Source organism: Musca autumnalis, unplaced genomic scaffold (assembly GCF_047663935.1).
Source record: "Musca autumnalis isolate F117 unplaced genomic scaffold, ASM4766393v1 scaffold_3, whole genome shotgun sequence".
Lineage (NCBI taxonomy): Eukaryota > Metazoa > Arthropoda > Insecta > Diptera > Muscidae > Musca > Musca autumnalis.
This window is the reverse complement of record NW_027411866.1, coordinates 48,138,994-48,157,880: the sequence shown is the minus strand read 5'-3', so window position 1 is coordinate 48,157,880 and position 18,887 is coordinate 48,138,994. Positions and strand designations below refer to the sequence as shown.

Below are 18,887 nucleotides of genomic sequence, written 5' to 3'. Positions count from 1 at the left end.
TGTGTGGAGTGTTAATTTGGTATTTAGTAAAATTTTTAAATTAAAATAATGAATGAATGAATGATTGATGGAAAAAATGAAGTATTGGCTTCTTCAAATATTTGGTCGGAAGAGAATTTTGCTTCAAATTTCTTTTGTTGGAAGGAAATATTGAGACAAATATTCAAAATTAAAAATATTGATTACTTCCAAGTTTATCTGAACCCGGTATAAAAGTTATTATATCCCAACTCTGGGTCTTTAAGAACTTGAATTGCATTAAATAATTTATCTTTAACTAAACTGAAAAATTCCATATATTTTATTGTTGCCGACGGAAAAATATTTTCATCTTGCCGACGGCTTTTGATAACACACAAATTTGTGGTAAACAAGGTAAAATTATTATAAAAATTTTTATAAAATTATAAATCTACTTTAAAATAACTTTGGTGACCGGAAGTTTCGAAGTTTTATTTCTTAATAAGACAGAAAAAATTGTTATGAAGTTGTACGTAACCACGTAACACAAAACAAAATGTTCTTAGAAAATGCAACCAATTGTAATATGTGCCAAAGATCGGCTATCTGTAAATATTAAATATATTTCCGTAAATTTATTAGAATCAATTGTTTTATCATTCCGGTTGGATAGATACCCCGGAACAGAAGCGATGTATGTTCTCAAAGCAAGACATTGTCAGTGACCATTGATTTTAGATATCAGTTCAATACTATTAATATTCGCAAACTGTAGTAGTCTCAGGCTATTGCCGTAGGCATAATCTTCTTCATATGTAGCTAACGATTTCAGCCACTAAGAACCGCTACAAAGGACGAGGATAGTCTGACAGTCTGCGAAATCATGCTTTTTGGGACTGATTGGGATTATTTCGCTATTCCCAATAATATTTTGTTGCTTTTTTATTTATGATTTTTATTTTTCAGAAGCTGATGACAGCCTTCTTCGATTACCCTTCGAATTCGTTGTTGGAGTAACAGCATAAGCTATGTTTGTATGTTCGTTTTTCTGCTTAATCTGGCTTTGGGTCTATCTCCAGTTCTAGAAATGTGGCTTCTTCGTTTGGTTGAAACCAACCACAAAGCTACTGGAGTTAGTTGAGTAGGTGCAGTGTGGCAGTTGAAAAGGTGCAGTGTGTTGTACTGTGCCGCATGCTGGGTAGATGTTTTATCATCAATTGGCTATAGGAATTTAGACGGCTGCACCATCCCGAGCTTAGTAGAACCAAAACAACTCTGGTTTGCAGCTCATGCATCATCCCACAGCTGCGATAGATGGGTGATGTACTCCGAGGACAGCATTCGCACGAATCTGAGTGAATGATATTCAATCCTGCTTGATAGGCTTGCTGATCTAGGGATTCTCTCTTGTAACATTGGAACACCCTTTCTAGATCAGGAAAATCTCTCCTGACATGCCTGGGCTCTAAAACCTGGTTAGTACTGCAACAAAAGCATGCCATTGTGTTGTTGTATTGGAAGAATATTTGTCTTCTCATGTAGATGGTCAACTGAAGTTGCGTTGCACTTATATTCGCGGACCATACTGGCGCATAGCTTACCACAGACCGATAGGTTGGCCACGTAAACATTCTGTCGAATGTGGTCGAAATTCTGATACCATCGACCATGACATTCAACTCACTGCACACCTCTGCAGTCCATGTGGTGAACAGAATGGTCGTAGATTTAGTGGCAGATATATAATCGCGTAAAAAAGGTGCTAAGATCAGTCAAATATGCGTTCAGCTTTTACAAATGAAATCATGGAAGGTACCTGGCGTCAAGATCGTATAATCATCTGCTATGTTACAACCTTAATGCCGTCTGGAGGGTGTGGAATACAGGAGCGGTAGAACAATTAAACGGTTAAATAATTCCGGAAATATTGGGGGACTCCCTGTTTCACTCTACAGGGCTTGGACTTCTTGTTTCTGAATTCCACGTACCACTGGCGTCCACACATATAATTCATTGGCCGAAGGGTAGTCTACTCAATTTCCTCAGACAGAATCAAAGTATTTTGATCACCAACGCTGTCCTATCGCACAACTTCTTCTTGTTGAGTCCTCGATGTGTGGAGATGATGTGCAGAGCTGTTGTCTTTCTGTGCTGCATACGGAACCCATGCTGATGATTGGTAACTGGAAAGCTATTTATGACGCTGGGGAGCACTAAAGTCTCAAGGGTCTTTGCTACGGGCGACAAAAGAGAAATCGGTCGGTACGATTCACCTTTGCTGGCAACCTTGCCCTTGCTTCAGTAGCGGGATCACTCTGTCCATTTTCCAGAATTCGCGAACGAAGTGGGTAGCTACTAGCTAGCGACATGTTGAGAACTTTCGTGAGATACTTGACTCCCCGCACAACCAGGTGTTTCAGCATTACCAAGGAGATTCCATCAGGGCCCAAAGCTTTGGATAATTTAGCGTTGCTGATGACATTCGCAACATCAACCATTGTAAATTTTGGGTTTCATCCTCGACATGAAGAGATCTAATGCGAAGTAGTACTCTTATCTTCGCACTGTCACCACAAGGGAGCTCGACAAACTGTCGATTGAAATAACTTGCGCACCTCTACGGGTTAGTCAGCGTAATGTCGCCAAACGTGACTTCTTTCCAGGGTTCGACAGTGACTTAGTCATTGCCCACAATCCATTTATTCCAGCTTCAATGTTGAAACTCACAGATGATTCAGCCACTTGTTCCGTTTATGCTCACCGACCAACCAGTTGACCGACCAACTTCCAGTGACAGCTCAATGACTCTGGGGTAACTAGGGTCGCCTCGACGAAGCTCATCAGGTTTTTGTCACCTCTGCTGGAAAATTTGGTCTAACTTCGGGTGTTCGACCAGTAGACGTACAAATTGTACAAATTTTTTTCCTCTGTCCCGGCGCGGACTAAAAGAATCCGTAGCAGGTATTCCGGGATATACTGCTCCCAACACAGAAAAACGATACAAATACAAACATGTGTACACTGAGGTGGTAGCCGCTGGCCGGAACAGGGGTGTGGTGTGGTTCCTGATCAATCCGGTATCGAAGAAATCGCCGGCGCACAGTGGTTCCAGTAATCGATTTTCCTGGCCAAAGCCTCAATTTTTTTGTGGTCACCGATTGTTAATTTTTATATGGGATTCGATAGTAAACATATTGATACTAAGGACTAAGGACCATTTTTGCAAATTTCTGGAGAAAGAAATAGCTATTTCTCGGAAACTTTAACAGATGTGTTCGTTGTTTTCTTGTTAGGTAGGTAGGATTGTTGTCTTTAAGAACTGTTTCAATAATTACAGCAACGTTTACACGAAGTGAGCTATTTTATTTTTCCTCAGGTACAAAATTATAGCGAATTTCTAAATTTAGTGGACTATAACTTTTAGGGAACAGCTTGGAATAAAGTTTTGTTTCCTCAGAATGATGCCCGAGAGTGTCCTTTTTCATATGCATATGCACATTTGTACCAGTCCCGTTCCGTCCGTTTGACATTTTTAATTTTTTTTGAAAATTTGTTTTTTTCCCATATCGTTTGCCATATAAATTATAACTTTTTACAGAAATGAACATTTTTTAATATATGAGTTTTATAAGAGTTATATGAGTTTTATGAAAATCCAAGGAGTATTTTTTTAATTTTGGAAAAAAATAAATTTATTGAAAAAAAAAATTAAAAAAATTTTTTACAATTTTTTTTAAATTTTTGTGTTTGTATCGTGTGTTTATTGGTGGTTGTCCTTTTTTAAATAGTTAGAACATATAATAAACTCAATAACACTGATATTGTGATGCAAAATATGAAAAACTCAAATGTTTAACTTTGTCCGAATTCCAATGTGTTTTTATGCATCGGAAGGAAAACTGATTATCAAAAGTTACAGAGTTTTGAACAGGAAAAAACGATTCTGAACCACTGTGCGCCGTGGGATTGTCTTCGAGTTCTTATCTGGTTTCTGATCGAACCGTATAGGTAGTCATTTGTTGTTCACCTTTTTTCCGCATAGGTTTTTGGGCCATGCTTTCCGATCATTTTTTTAATGTCAGTTGTTTTTTTTTAAATTTTTCGTTAGTGATGCCGCTTCTTCTTAGGAAACTTTGGCTTGAGCGGTTAAATTTCCAAAAATAAAATTTTCTCCACATGGAGTTCACGGTTAAGTGTTTATTAATATTCCTCACGAATTTATTTAAGTTTTATCATTTGTATAAATTTTCTTGCAAATTCAGGGGCCTAATTATGTGATTCGATATTTAGTTGTTCCGTCCCGAGTACTCAAGTAAAATTATCGAGTTATTGAACATAAATTTGCGAGTAATTTCTCGTAGCCAAATTGCATATCGTAAACAAACAAAATGAAAGATTTGTTACTGTCTTTTTGTTTACAATGTAAAAATTGTTGTCTGTTGACAGTTTATAGATGAAAAAAGAAATTAGTAAATAAATGTCTGCATTTTTATACAAAATAACAAGAGAAATTGGGAAAAGTCCTTCGCAGTCGTTTTGAGAAATTCTGATAAAATTAGGATTAAAATAAATATATGTACGTACATATGCATGCACTTATTAACCAAAAATTAGTGTTTGCAGTCGTTAAAAAGTATGTTGAAAAATAAGCATTTCTGCAAAAATAACATTTAATATTAATTTCCTTTATTTTATAGAAAATACATTTTAAAAATTTCATCCGCCTTTGTTTACCAAAGGAAATACTCCCTCAGAGAGACTAGTACAAAAAACACCAAATTCTCTCTTATTTATTTTGAGAGAGAATTATTAAGGTGGATGTATTAGCTATATCGTCGGTGTCATGCTTAAGTGTTCCATACGCCATTTTTGACTTTTTGAGATACAGGTGGTTTCTATGGTTTTCCGGTATGCTCCTTCTGAATTTCTAGTCGGCTTTCTCCTATCTGCTCTAGATTCCGAGATATCCACGCCTCGATGGGAAAGCATAAACTTTTTTTAATTATGAAATTAATATTTAAAAAATTTACAAGTTTAAAAACACATTTCAAAAATCAGAATTTTAATTTTCGATTTAGAAGTATTTAATTTATTGAGGCAAAGATGGAAAAATTTTTTGTCACCGGGCATGACTTTCCCAATACAAAAGTTCACCGGGAATGACTTTTCCCATACAAAAGTTCACCGGAGATGACTTTCCCAATACAAAAGTTCACCGGAGATGACTTTCCCAATACAAAAGTTCACCGGAGATGACTTTCCCAATACAAAAGTTCACCGGGCATGACTTTCCCAATACAAAAGTTCACCGGAGATGACTTTTCCAATACAAAAGTTCACCGGGCATGACTTTCCCAATACAAAAGTTCACCGGAGATGACTTTCCCAACACAAAAGTTCACCGGAGATGACTTTCCCAATACAAAAGTTCACCGGAGATGACTTTTCCCATACAAAAGTTCACCAGATATGACTTTCCCACCGGGCATGACTTTCCCAATACAGAAGTTCACCGGAGATGACTTTCCCAATACAAAACTTCACCGGAGATAACTTTCCCAATACAAAAGTTCACCGGAGATGACTTTCCCAATACAAAAGTTCACCGGAGATGACTTTTCCCATACAAAAGTTCACCGGAGATGACTTTCCCAATACAAAAGTTCACCAGAGATGACTTTCCCAATACAAAAGTTCACCGGGCATGACTTTCCCAATACAAAAGTTCACCGGGCATGACTTTCCCAATACAAAAGTTCACCGGGCATGATTTTTCTAATACAAAAGTTCACCGGAGATGACTTTCCCAATACAAAAGTTCACCAGAGATGACTTTCCCAATACAAAAGTTCACCGGGCATGACTTTCCCAATACAAAAGTTCACCGGGCATGACTTTCCCAATACAAAAGTTCACCGGAGATGACTTTTCCCATACAAAAGTTCACCGGAGATGACTTTCCCAATACAAAAGTTCACCAGAGATGACTTTCCCAATACAAAAGTTCACCGGGCATGACTTTCCCAATACAAAAGTTCACCGGGCATGACTTTCCAAAACATGTTCTTCTAAATTTTTGCAAATATGTTCTATATACTATTATTAACATTTCAAGTAAAAAATATAAATATTTGCTTTAGCCAGCTCCACACAGTTGTGACGGAATACATTAAAATGCGATTATCTCAAAACAGGCAAATGGCGTATGGAACACTTAAGCATGACACCGACGATATGATGTTACAACAATGTCAACAAGTTTTTGCAAGCATTAATAATTTTCTTATTTTCTTAGCACAACTTCATTCCGAAATGATTATTTAGTGTATTGTTCAACAAATATTTACATTACACATTTTTTGACATCTACCTTCATAATATTCCATGAAGAACACATAGGTTTTCATAGTTCGATTGCCGGTTACTCTCGAAACATTTGATCAACGATTTCGAACGAATCTCGTCATGCCGCATTTTTATCGTGTCGAAAAATTTTTCACGAGCAAATACTCGGTCGAATCGAATCACGTAATTAGGCCCCAGGTCTGTATTAAAAAAAATGTTCGGAGATCAAAACAGTGTTACATAACAAATTTGCTTGTATAGCTGGTTCAGTCAATTAAACTATGAAATCCAATTCCTTGTACTACACATTACCCAACAATTTTTGCCGGAACTAATTTGGTATCCAGCTCTTCGTCTAGAGGATATGTCAAGGAATTTCTCACTATGTCCCACTGGATTCTCGTCAGTAATCACCGAATTTCCCAACCCTTTTTATACATGTCCTGCCGAAAAATCCCAGGGTTAAGAAAAATGCTGAGCCATTCCTATATGTGAGCAATCACGACATAGTTGATAGATCAGGCTTCCCATCAAAAAATTGCATCGCTCTGCCTATTTCTTACAAGAACGAATTCCGTATCCTCAAATTTAGAAAGAAAAGAAAAAAAAAACAAAAGGAAACATCTTTTCAGTGAACAAATGTATTTGTGTATGAACAACTAAAAACTTTTTCCTCCTATGTCGGGAAATTAAAAGTTTCAAATAAAACTGTGCAACATTTTTTAAGGTAATCTTGTGCAAACAATTTGAGCTGACGATTTTTTGAAAGTACTGGGTTTTGATGTGTCAGATCTATCATCGATTTTATGGCCCCATCTAAACAAGGTTAAATTTTGTCTTTTTAAAGAAATTCTGGGCTATATCTCTGAAACCTATGTGAATCTTCATCTGACATTTGAAGCAAATTTGTAGATAAGGGCAAGAATAAAATATTTGGAGAAATGATGAATTCAAAAAACTACTATTATTGCCTCAAATTTTATAAAAAAAAAAAAACATTGTTCCACAACATCCCATACGGGACAAGGGAGACTTCTCTCATATCAATGAGTGCACCCCGATTCATATTAAGCTCAATGATATGGGACCTACTGTTTATCGCCGAGTCCGAACGGCGTGTCTTAAGCCACCACTTGTGGAGAAGTTTTTCAGGGCTGAAATACTCAGGAAATGTCGCCAACATTACTGAGGGGTATTTTTTTTAATTTTTAAATTTTTTTCAAATTTTATAAAATATCGAAAATTTACATAATTTGTATACATTTCGCACCATATCTCCAAAACCGTTAATTTTTTCTTAATGTTATCTTTTGGAAAAATATTCGCTGGAATGTAATACAAAACTCTTCAAAACATATTGTTGTAAAATGCCTCTATCACGTCGTTTTCAGTATATTTTTCAACGACCATTTAATAAATATGTCAATAATGTGATGAAATCCGAAATGCGAGAATCAACTTTTGGTGTGAACTGTGTTTGAAATGAGTATTGTAAAAGATATGATGCAAAATACCGCCGAAACAACATGAAGAAAGCATTGTAGAGTTTCAGAATTTTCTGAAGAATTGCCGAGAACTTTATTTGGAATATTTTCCAAGAGGTTACTTGGTTCAACTCCCAATAGTTTAGCTGATACTGACCAGGATTTCAGCAATTATGTAACATTTTCTATATTTCATTTCATTTCATTTATTCATCAATTGTAATATAAAAAAGCCAACATGGCCAATAACTTATTTTATCGATTTTGATGTCCTAGATGGAGTTTTTCTCATGTAGTCTGTTCAAAATATAAGTTCTACTAGTTTAGGGCTACAATATTGCCAAAGACAGCAAGACCGAATTCCTAATCGTTTCTGAGATAAAGGCCCGATAAATTGCAAAAAAGAGTGTATTTAGCCCGGTTTAGATGAGGCCATCAAATCCGAACTGGATCTGACAGGACAAAACCCTACTAGGGTTTTTTTTAAGTCTCAATATGTACTTTCCAAAAATGCATACTAGAAGTTGTTTGCATTTTCAGTGTTGCATAGTGTAATTTATTGAATCTTACCGCTGAATCATTATTTATTAAATCCTTTTTCGCAATTCTAATTGATTTTGATATTGAAAAGGATCATAGTAGCTAACATCTAGCCTTTTTTTGAATTTTAAATAATTTCAGTTGAAAGTAAAATGAATATTTATTAAAATTTAATGCAGTTCAGGTGTACAATTCATTCATCCATTATTTCATTATTTGCATGCTAATATCTTATAAGAAAATACAAAATATTTTATATTTTAACATGCAGTCTTTACGCGTCCATCAGGGCAATAGCTTCTAATATATTATTGTTATATTCTTTGGATGTAAATACGAATATTTGTCAAAATTTTAAATATAATTATATTTACTTAACAATAATATGTATTTTACATAACAATAATGAAATACTCCTTTGAAAATTGCAATAGACGCAGCCAGTATGTTGGTACTGGCCATAAAATTAATTTGAAGTGAAGGAGAAATTCTTCAAAAAGGCGCCTGGATTGGTACAATAAATTTATGTATATTGTTGTTAATTTTTATTTTTACTAGCGTATGTTATTTGTACAGCAGTGTTAAGCACACAAATTACACTTTTGTTTCAATTTTTAATTTTGTAATCAATGTAAAACAATGTACAATATTTTTATAACAAAATAACACTTCAAATAAGATTTTATTTTAAACATAACATTTTATAGAATGTAAATGGTTATTTCATAACAATCTGTAACCATATTACACTTTGTGTAAAGTATGTAAAACATTTATAATGCTTTATTAGAATTTTTAATTTTTATTATTATTTTCGGAAGATAATTTCCTCTTCGCCTGCTGAAGAGCGAGATCAAAATTTCATTATATTTAGTTTTGTTGTAGTTTAGTTTTAGTTATTTTTTTCATATATTATTACTAAAGCCAAAATGTGAGGGTTGAGTGTAAGAGAGTTAGGTTCGCGTTATTTTATGAGATTTCTGAATGGATGTGTGGAATTAAAGATCAAAATGAAGATGGAGTTCCCAAGAAAAACATATAAATATCAACGTTTATGGATCATCGGAATACTAAGCTGCTGGCTGGACACTACAATGCTGATTTATATACCCCCCAATCAAACAAGAAAATATGGCAGGATGAAGGTTATGTGGAGCACCAGGTACGTAGCGTTGTAATTCCATTGGGTTGGGGAATTTTTATCCAGTAATTACTATTTTGTTTGCTCTTCTTTACTTTCAGCTATAGAGAATTTTAAATTTACATTTCAGCCTCCAGAAAATAATCGCAGCAAACCCAAACCCACCATGTTAATTACTTTGCTCCTAACTAAAATGGGGTATATTGAATGTAATTAAATTTTTATTTTTCTTTTTCTTAAATTTTTATTTTCTTAAACCCCTTCAACGATGAAAATATTATATCTATGTATATTTTCTCTTTTTTTTTCTCTCTCTCTCCCTCTTTTCCAAAATATCTCATTTTATATAGTTTAAAGACCAGCTGCAGCTTTAATGCTTAAAAGACTTGGTACTTACTCTAAAGGACATGTGGTCCCCAGGCTCTTTGTGTGACCGGACAATGTTACAAAACCCCCTTAAAACTTGTTCTCCCATCTATTTAGAGATCTCTAATGAAAAAGTACTGTATAAACTAGTTTTTATTTATTTGTTGTCTATTGCCTTAATGAAGAGTATTGAAAACAAGGGTTCTGGTAAATTATTGGAGTGTTGGCTCCAATTAAAAAAAATATCTAACAATTTCATATCTACATTTTTTACATTTTAAATAATTATCTATTTATTATCAAATATTTTAACACATAACACAAACATAGTAACACCAACTAAAACAAAAATTAACATTTTATTAAGTCTATTAACAAATAACAATTATTAACTTTTTGGAGGAGAAAACAAACAATTTTTTTATATACAAAATGTTGATATTGAACTGATAAAAACATGATTACGTACTGGTAATTTAACATTCTAAAATATTATTGAATCTTTTATATGTCAAAACATGTGAACAAGTTTTATAACATCTACAAAAGTTTATGTAAACTGTTGTGTTAAATATTAAAGAAAAAGAAAAGATTCTTTATCTTAACAAATGTTATTGTTATTATTATTTGATATATACATATATATACAACTATATTCCAAACTCTACTTTAATGTGTCGATACTAGATTATATAACTTTGTATAAGTTCTGATTAGTATTTATCAATTAATTGTAGCTATATTTTTATATAAGAATTATTTTATACTCAAGACTGTTTTATGGAATCCGATTACTATCCAATTACTTTTTCCTTTTAAAAGTGAGTCCTGACTTTTTTAAGACATTGTGCATAGGACACGAGTCGCACTCGGTCAACGATTGCCGCCTTGTCATGCCAAATTCTATAGCAGCAATATGGCTGCCACGAATTGTTGATTCATATTTTAAATGTATTACCACTTCTAAAATGGTATGTGATGGAAAACATTTGGACTTGACTGGTAGTAACTTAAAATTTTGACTTTTTCACTTTTTATTAAAAAGCGATATCATCTCCACCCACTTTAAAAATCTCCCTTTACTCTTTTGTCAAAAAATACCGTTATGCCACTCTTCAAGTCTTCAGAGTTACCACTCAACAACAGTTTTTTGTATGAAAAATATATAATATTGAGTTACTACCCTTTTGTTGAACAAGTGCGATATCTCAAATGTGGCTTATTGTTTCATTTTTGTTTAATTTTAAAAACATTGCCTAAAGAAATATAAATTTATCATCAAAGACAATTGAAATACATACAATTTCAATTCGACCCGGCATCCATCACATACCAGAATATAACTGGTAAGAAAACAGGCTTCGCAGTGGTTGACAGTAATTAGATTCTCTAATGAAATATCTCAAAAATAGTAATATGATTTTTATTCCAAAACTTAATTTACAAAAAAAAAAAAAAAAAAGTATTATAAAAATTAAGTTCTCAGTCTTGTAACATATACCCCCATTATTATGAGTTTTCTTTTGTTACAGTTTGGATTTTCGATCAGATTTATTGCGCACCTTTTAACATAAAATTAAAAGTGATTATTAAATTTCAAGGAGGACCTTCTTGCCGTTAACTTTTTATGTAAAAATTATAGCTTTACTGCCCCAAATTGGTTTATTTTGTGTTTTCAAATCCATCCAATAGTAAAAGGAAACATATAATAATGGTCAATATTGTATGTTCCAGAACATGCAAGAATCTACATTTTTACTTCGATAACAATAATATCGAAAAATAGTAGATTTTGGCATTTCTGGAACAGACCAATAATTAACTTTAAGGTCTGCTCTTTTTCAAGGTGTAACAACAAACGTTTCAATGACCCTGACTATTCTCTTATAACGGAACATGAAATGCGATAGGTCTTAGGTTAGGTTAGGTTAAAGGACGCGCAGCTGTCGTGTTGGACAGCCACTCCACTCGGAGACCTTATGGTCCATTGTGTTCATCCTATAGTGTGGGTAGGAGACAAGAAAAGAAATATTTGCATTAAACACGTGCAATGGTATAACTGTTTATATCAACGAAACAGATATATCATATACATAACAGATATAATATGATATAAATGTGGGAATGAGTGTAACAGTTATGTTATTGTTTGGGTTGTGTATACTCACAATAACATTACTGTTAGAAACAGTTCTGTGTTGTATATGAACGAGTGAGAACTTTATTTGTTTTTTCGTTCTCAAGTATCTGTTGTACAACAGATATTTTTCAAATACTACAGATACCAACAGATACTATAGGTGTAACAGGCTTGTGTGAATAACTTCTAAGGAAAATTTCATAAAAAATAAAATGTTTAAACATTTTTATTATTTAGGGGATAAATAAATATTAAAGACATGAACTGTTATAACTGAACGCATCAATTCGAATGTTTTTCTGGGTTCAGTGAGTGGAATGTACGAGGGCTACTAGAAAAGTTTCCGACCTAATAATGAAAACGCGAATATTTATCAAAAATAGTTTTATTATATTCCAAATATTTATTGCAAATAGTTTTGTTATATTGAAGCGTTTTTTGTGGTTAATTTAAAACTAGGTTTAAAATACCTTTAAACCAATTTATTTCCAGAAGGGAAGTGGTAGCTTGTTACATTTTTAACACGTTCGCGGACGCAAAAAAACTCAGAGAGGTGCAAAAAATGACACCCAATTTCTTTCAGAATTAGTTTTTATTTGTATTTATTAATTAACTATTAATATTATTATAATTTTTTATTTATTGTACTATGGATATTTATGAAATTAGTCGTATTATGTACATTAATCACAAAAACATTCGATTGTATACAAGTAAATGACTAAAAATTGACTTTGGAAATGAATGCTATAGCATTCACGTCATCCTACGTCACCATGAAAATGAATGCTATAGCATTCACATTAGTTTAAACAAATACTTACATATTATATGTGCCTACAACATCCCGAAAGGGAGAAGGCATACTTCTTCCATATCAATGAGTGCACGGCGATTCATATTGGCACAATGATATGGGACCTACTTTTATCGCCGAGTCCGAACGGAGTATCTTACGACACAACTTGTAAATAAGTTTTCATGGAAGGAAAAGGGATACTTCTTCCATATCAAGTCCGAGCCCGAACGGAGTATCTTACGACACAACTTGTAAATAAGTTTTCATGGCTGAAATACTCAGGCCACCACCGCCGAAAATGTTGTTGTTCTGGTCGGGGATTGACCTTAAGAGAATAATACCTTCAAAAGCCCTTAAAACGACGCGTCACTTTGTAAGGTAGGGGTTGTTCCAAGCTGAATGGACCTACAATACATTTACCGAAGTATTATCCACCGACATACTTCGGACATTAAAGTCATTTCCACAGAAGTACAGTCATGGGGCTATATCGGTGTAGAAGCAGGCTGATAAAGAACATATACACTTTATATGATCTTAAATTATTATTTCGAGGAGTTACAAACAGAATGACAAACATAATATACCCTCCATAACAAATTAAACGATTTTGTTATTCCTAATGGTTTTCATAATGCAGAATTTGTTATTGGTCCATGGAATGATTCTGAAGTAGCACCATGTCTAACCAGATTTTGTAACCTGACTTTCGGGTCAAATAAGTTATAGGTGCTTTATATGTGCATATCATTATTATGTGACTTTTTGGAACGCGATATCTTATAGAGAATTTTACGGTCGTTGTCTTTTGCTTTAGTCACTTTTTGGTAAGGCTCACAGTTTTTGAGATATATAAAAACCCAAAAATATGACCTATGACCATGAATAAGTTTCTTTGCACGCATGGGATCAACAGAGTATTTAGGACCTTATTTGTAATGACAAATCCTACATTTCCACGAAAATTCAGCTCTGTGGGAATTTTTCTATTTCAATTCCTATTTTGTTTGGTCTACATACAATAAATACTTATTGTATCACACGAATATCCATTTATATCAGTTTGTACAAACCAGATATAAACAAATATGTTCCTTTTTTTCTGTCTATACCAACTCATATCATACCTGTTTGAAAAAGTATCAGTATCAACTTGTAACTGAAACTACATTCTACATATCCATACTCACTCAATGTTGAAAAATGTCGGAACTGATATATTCAGTTGTATCCATGCAGGTGTTTAATTTGCATAGAAGGTATCGAGTTAAGAAGTAAGAAATAAGAATAATTAAGTAAGTGCTATGGATTGAAAGACAATTGAGAAATTATTTATGAAAGGAGAGCGAGTAAGGAGGTTTTGCCATATTAAGATGCTGTAGTTCGTTCATGTTGAAGCCACTTCAGACCCTTGGCGAGAAGAAGCAGTGTTGTCGGCTAGGCTTGGCAGAATTTTGTCAAAGATGATATTGTATGTTCACCCATTGTTTGGATTCTTCTGGTCCTGAGCATTGGACAACGGCATAATAAGTGCTCAATCGTCTCTGTTTCTTCTTCATCTTCGCATAATCTGCAGTAGTCCGTGGAGTCATCTCTATCCCATTTGCAGGTCATTGATCTTATTCTGTACCGGTCCAGCTATGTCCCCTTCCATGTTTTGTATCAACTCTGCTGCTTTCGCAAAGATTTCGGCTTGGAAGACGCTACAATTTTCGCTTAGCTTGTACGAGATCCGTAAGTTGAGGGTATCGCTGTAGACGCCCGCTCCTGTTCCCCCTTCCATCTTTGATCCGTCGGTATAAAACTCTATACCGGGTAGAGGTGGGGAGTTGTGGGTCCAGGCTTCTCTATCAGGTATCCGAACTTCAAATTCGTCGAAGTGTAATTGTGGTGATATATAGTCACTGATTACCTCCAATCCCACTGATAGTCCAGATCGTCGTAAAATAACAGCGTGGCCATAGTCGAAGTTGCGCCATGAGCTTATCTCCTTGAGTCGGACAGCACTCTTTGCTGCCAACTCTTGCACCACGAGATTCATCGGATGAAGATCCAGTAATACATTGAGGGCAGCCTGTGGAGTGGCACCGGTAATTAAGAGAGATGCCGCTCTTTGAACGGTATTAATCTTGTGGAGAAGGGATGTCTTACTTAGTGCATTCCACCATACCAATGAACCATAAGTCAGAATAGGGCGAACTATGGCCGTAAAAATCCAGCGGATGACCTGGGGTTTCAAACCCCAACTCTTACCAATAGAGTTCTTGCATGAATAAAGGACTATAAGGCCTCTCTTGGCACGTTCTTCGACATTCCTTTTCCACGTTAGTTGGTGGTCCAGTATAATGCCAAGGTACTTGACCTCTAGAGAGAGCTTTAGGGCCACTCCATCCAGCGTTGGTAGGGTGAATGGTTTGACTTTTCTCTTGTTCGTAAATAGAACCAGCTCTGTCTTAGATGGGTTCACCCCAAGTCCATTGTTGTGTGCCCATCTTGATAAATTGGCTAGAGCTCCTTGCATGAGTTCCGATAGCGTTTGTGGGAACTTCCCGGTGATCATTATGACCACGTCATCAGCATAAGCTACTGTTTTTATACGTTGTTGGTCAAATTACTTAAGTATTTCGTTAATCACCATGAGCCACGGCAGTGGAGACAGTACGCCACCTTGTGGTGTGCCCCTGGTGACAGACTTCCGAATGGAGGTCTCACCGATATTTCAATTGATTATCCTGCCGCTAAGCATTCCATCGATCCAATTGATCAGTGTAGTGGAAACACCTAAGTTCATGAGTGAATTGTGGATGGATTCGAGTTTGGCGTTATTAAAGGCGCCTTCTACATAAATAAACGTTGCTAACGTATAATTTGAGCCCATCATATTCCTCTCGATTAAACCAACGACTTCATTTAGTGCAGTCTCCACCGATCTGCCTTTGATGTAGGCGTGTTGGGCAGGACTTATAATACTGTTTTCAAGCTTGGACCTTTTTCCTAGATCAAGCAATCTTTCTAAAGAAAGATAGGCTGATTGGTCTATAGTCTTTGGGAAGCGTGTGACTTGACTTCCCCGCTTTGGGGATATATGTCACCGTGACCTCCCTCCACAGAACCGGAGTGAGCGATAGACGTACACAGGCCCTATAAATGTGATCCAGGTGTGGGATCAACACCTCCAGTGCATTTTGTATCATTGCAGGGAAGATACCATCTGGACCAGGTAATTTAAAAGGCTTAAAAGTGTTTATTGCCCATGCTATCTTTGTGTGACTTATAATCTCCTCGATGACACTCACTTCCCCTGTGGCTTGGTTGCACATAGGTGGATCGGCTGAGCGATCTGGTGCATCCATGCAGTTGGGAAAGTGGGTTTTGGCTAGGAGATCCAGAGTTTCTAGACCGGAGTTAGTCCATGTGCCATCATCCCGTTTGATACTGCCGATGGATTTGGGGTCCTTCGACAGTACTCTACGAAACCTGGCTACATCCTTTACTCCCTCTTTAGACTCGCTAAAGCAGACCCATGATCTGCGTTTAGCCTTCTTTATTTCACTGTTGTACTTATTGAAAGATACTTGTACTCCAGTCACTGATAAGAGATTCGTCTTTAGTAATGAGGGTTATGTCTATAACCTCCCCCTGATTCTATTTTGAAACGTGTATTCGTTTCCCCTGTTGCATATTATAAGATTATAAAAGATTTTGCGAGATTATAAAAGATTTTGGAATAATATTTCGGGGATTTATCAGCTCAAGAACTGTTCAGATGCGAAGACCGATAAATTCCCGAACCATCTTTGTATACATAAATATCTGTACCTTATAAGTCCTTGCGACATCAGTGTTGCATTGTTTTAGTATCATTTCAGTTTTCCAGAAATAGAGATCTGACACTCTTTACTTTGCTTCCGTTGATAGGATGCTTTATTGGATGATTTGTGTGACATGCATCATTTTAATATGAATGATTTAACACATCCGTTTCAACACCCTGAAACGTCTAATAATAATCGTCATCTGGTATTCCCTTCGAAGAAGCACGCTTATTGGCACGGTTTAGCAGAAGGTTGTCAGAGACAGAAAAGGGTCGTGAACGTTTGACAGCGACATAAAAAGTGCTCTATTGTCTCTGTTTCTTCCTCTATCTTCGCATAATCAGCAATATTGTCTCTTTCCCCTTTGCATGATATTGGTCTTATTATGCAGTTGCCCGTAGAAATTCAAGTCGGATTTCTTCATGGAAAGTCGCGACGTAATTCTATGCTTGCAGAGGATTGGCCAGATTACCTTGGATACCTTACAACTAGGTTCATTGTGGCAGATCTGGCTAGCCTTATCCCCACATCTTTGTTCTAGCTGCCGCATGAAGTGGTGCAGAGTTGGCTTAATTGCGTTGTCGACTTCCATGTCGTCTGACTTCGATCCGCAATGTGTCAATTCATCTGCTATTTCATTTCCTTAGTTCCTTCGATTCCTTCGTCATTGCAACACCCCTGACCCAACACAAAGTAACGACTGCCGAATCGCCGCAGACTTGATAGTGTGGGACTTGAGTGATTTAAGAGGGTTACTTAACTATCATATCACTATAGGTTAGGTTAGCTTAGATGCTCAGCCCTCTATTAGAATAGGTGACTGCTTCACTCGGAGACCGTTGGTCCATTGTGTTCATCCTGTGTAGGCTATTTAAAGATGATGGAGGTGTGTTGTTGAGATGATTTAAGGCGAAGGAGATGATAGAGTGTTGATGCAGCTTGATGAGATGAGGATGATAGGATAGAGATGATGAGATGATGGTGAGTGTGGGAGATGTAGAGGTTGACGCCAAGGAATTACCTGGAAAGTGAAAAGAGTCTGATTATTAAGGGTTGTTAAGGAACTTTGCCAAGCCATGCTTGATGTCTGGTAAAGTTGAGTAGGGCGATGGGATCTATGTTAGACAGGAAGGTTAGAGTGTCTATCTCATATCTGCCTAGTGTACGGTATCTCCTTGTTTGCAACATGGGACACCTACAAAGCAGATCCCACGGCAGCGGGTTCTTACGTACCGGATTGACCCGAAACCAAAAGTGTTTTGGCCAGCGGCTGCCAACCCAGCATTATATGCTACAACAACAACAACAAAGCAGATGTTTTACAGTCTCTATCTCCTCCGCATCTTCACATAGTCTGCAGTAGACAATGCCACTGTCGTCCCATTTTGAAGTTAGGGACCTCACTCTGCAGTGGCCTGTTATAAGTCCCACCGCGATTTTCATTCCTAACTTATCAAGTGAGAGGAGGGAAGCCGTTCTTCGACGAGAAACCACAGGCCAGATTGCCTTGGATACCCTACAACCAGGTTCCAATAGCCATCTTTGATGTTCTTTCTCATTGAAGATCTCCCGAAATTTGGCGATGTAGTGGCACATCGGTGGCCGAACGGTTTCATCAACTGATAAGTCGATAGACCTAGAATCACCTCGAGCCAGTTCCTCTGCTATCTCGTTTCCCATGATGTTGCTATGACGCGGAACCCAACATAGCTTTACGATGTCGTGTAAGACTGCCTTCAAGCCATTTCACCAATTCAGCTACATTCTTGTTAGCAAGAATCTCCGCCTGAAAAACACTACAATTATCGTCAAGCTTATATGAGTTTTTTATTAGTGGATTCTCGCAGTAGACGCCAGCGCCAGTACCTTCTTCCATCTTGGACCCGTCTGTGTAAATTGCCAGACCGTCCACAGTCGAGTGTACAAAGTATGAACCACGCCAACACCCTGACTCCCGGAGTCTAAAAGCAGTTCTCGCCGCCTGAAACTGGATTAGGATGTCCAGAGGTTGGAGATCCAGGATGACGTTTAAAGCAGCTTGAGGAGTGATTTTTATTCAGTTCTTGATATTCAGTTCTGCGGCTTTTTTGATTGCAAAAATCTCAGCTTGAAGACACTGCAAATTTCGTTGAACTTGTATGAGAGTCGTAAGTTGAGGGTATCGCTGTAGACGCATGTTCCCGTTTCCATCTTGTAAAGCCCAGTAGTATGTTTGCATGTTAATTTTTCTGCTGGCTCTTTTCTGGCTTTGACTCCAGTTCTAGGAATGTGGCGGCTTCAATGGTTTGTAGCCACG

The 18,887-nt window shown here is 36.3% G+C and overlaps 1 protein-coding gene and 1 long non-coding RNA gene across 5 annotated transcripts in view; both read left to right on the top strand.

The window, feature by feature from the left end:
- Positions 1–18,887, top strand: part of LOC141397934 (uncharacterized) — a 131,283-nt gene that overhangs the window by 97,886 nt on the left and 14,510 nt on the right. The gene's annotated exons all lie outside the window — the stretch shown is intronic.
- Positions 8,343–11,302, top strand: LOC141396619 (uncharacterized). The gene is made up of 3 exons (XR_012411204.1): positions 8,343–9,492; positions 9,573–9,680; positions 9,822–11,302. It is a non-coding gene; the product is annotated as an uncharacterized lncRNA (long non-coding RNA).